The sequence below is a fragment of the Ursus americanus genome, chromosome 24 (genome assembly GCF_024610735.1).
Source record: "Ursus americanus isolate L20-20 chromosome 24, mUrsAme1.1.p, whole genome shotgun sequence".
In the NCBI taxonomy this organism is placed as follows: Eukaryota; Metazoa; Chordata; class Mammalia; order Carnivora; family Ursidae; genus Ursus; species Ursus americanus.
In genome coordinates this window covers 26,523,220-26,525,190 of record NC_142150.1, presented here as the reverse complement: position 1 = coordinate 26,525,190, position 1,971 = coordinate 26,523,220, and the positions used below count along the sequence as shown (strand labels likewise).

The following is a 1,971-nucleotide window of genomic DNA, read 5'->3' as shown; positions in this document are numbered from 1 at the left end:
CTGAGTCGTTGGTGCAGACATAGCCCCACAGTTTTTAAATGTGGCACCAGAAAGTTTTCCCTTGAATTCTGAGACTGGGCCCTACCGCGGAGCCACTACCACTGCTCCTGAAAGCTCCATCCTCTTGCGTGCGTGCCGAGAGATGGAGTCCACGTGGTGTCTCCTTCATTGTCACCCTCTTCCTGATGAAAGACCCAAGCATCCAATGAAACCTGGGTCATGCAGGCTACTTCCTAACTGCTAAGGAGGCTGGAATATTGAGCGGGCATCTGTGTGTGCCTGGTGCAGGGGTTGCTACAACCACAGTGAAGGTGTTCAGAAGATGCTGGATATCAGTAGATATGACATCCAGCCCTGCATGCTCATGGTATAAATAAGCAATGTGTATAAACACTGAATACGTGATCCACACTCCCTTTTGGAAGACAGAGTATATGTGCACGCAGAGAAATAAAGAAGACTCTAAAGAAGAAAACCAAAAGCGATAGTATTGGATCCTGGAGAGGCTGGAAGGTAGAGTTTGGCTTATTTTTTATATCATGTTCATACATCTGTGTCTTTTAAATTCTCCACCGTACATATATATTAATTTTATCCAAAAATAAGAGAAATAAACAGAACTTGATACCCTCACAGCCAATGTAACACAATGCCTGGTTTGTAATGAAAAAGAGTGGTAGCAAATTTAAAACTCAAGGCCCTCTTTTTTCATGAGAAACCTGAGGACAAGTGAGGACAAAGAGGCTTATCCAAGGGCATGCATGCAGAAGATGGTGAGGCCAGGCCAGAAACCCATATTTACCGTGTTTTTTTTTTAACATTTAATCATCAGGGAAAAGCATGGACACACCCCCCCCCGACTACCACGAATTAGGCAGTTGAGTTTCCCACATTTGGGGAAATCGCAGGGGTCAGCACATGCAGATTGCAATGGATAAGCCTCCCTCTGGGAAAACCACCTTCTTGATCCTGGTATCTCCCTGTGCCCTGGAACGGAGCCACTTCTGTGAACGCTCCTCTCTCCTCTTCCTTCATCTTTACTGTATTTTAAGTCCTCTGATTTTTCTGTTTCATCTTGAGTATTTGTGTTTAATTTGTGACAATTGGACAACATGATACAGGTGATTTGTTTTTATATTTTATGGCTGGTGGATGTGTAATCCTGATTACAATGAGACTTTCCAGTTATTCGGGGTTTTATCATTGGCTGGAGAAGGGAATGTGGTATCCACTAACCCACTCTCTCTCTCTCTCTCTCTGTCTCTCATCAGCAAGAGAGACTTTCGGTTCCCCCTTTGCTTCAGTTTTCGTGGTAGTCTCACAGCACTAATGCACCTTTGGAAAGCCCTTTGAGATATTTTTATGAAAGAACCACAAGCATGGGATTGTTCCAAATCAGGATGCTTACTTGCTTAGAAAGATGAGATTAATTTACTGTGAGAATTGCATAGAAAGAACATCTCTTTTGAGTTGCAAAACATATCAAAATTACCATATCTTGGAAAGAGGAATCTTTTCTTAAAGGATGATGTTTGGGGGACTAAGGAGAGATGAACAAGGCAGTCACCCTGTTCTGTGTGACCGTGGACTTCCTAATGGCTGGGACCATTGTCACTTCCTAGTCCCAGCACAAGCCCAGTGTTAAAATTATCATATGGGGCTCAGTGAAAGCTGATTCAGTGAAGACATAGATGTATCTTTATATTTCATCTCTATAGTAATTATGGCCTCTTATCTAATGCCTGCTATTTGCCAGGCACTGTGTCAGGTACTTTACATATCTTACTTCTGTTTTGAATGCTTTTTGGAGGACCTTTTAGAGACTGACTATAAGCTTACAGTGCATCTGTTCAGCTCACAGTGATTCTCCATCTGGAAAGCCCGTCTCCAACCTGATCTACAATGCCTTCACAGTAGCTTTTGTAAGATGTGAGCCTGTCCTCGGGTCACTGTAAATTGGGCTAGAATGGA

General features: G+C 43.0%; 1 non-coding gene across 1 annotated transcript; it reads right to left on the bottom strand.

Moving 5' to 3' along the window:
- Window positions 1-828: 828 nt before the first annotated feature.
- On the bottom strand, window positions 829-997 carry LOC123799607 (U1 spliceosomal RNA). Its single transcript, XR_006781658.2, has one exon. It is a non-coding gene; the product is annotated as a U1 spliceosomal RNA (small nuclear RNA).
- Window positions 998-1,971: the final 974 nt, after the last annotated feature.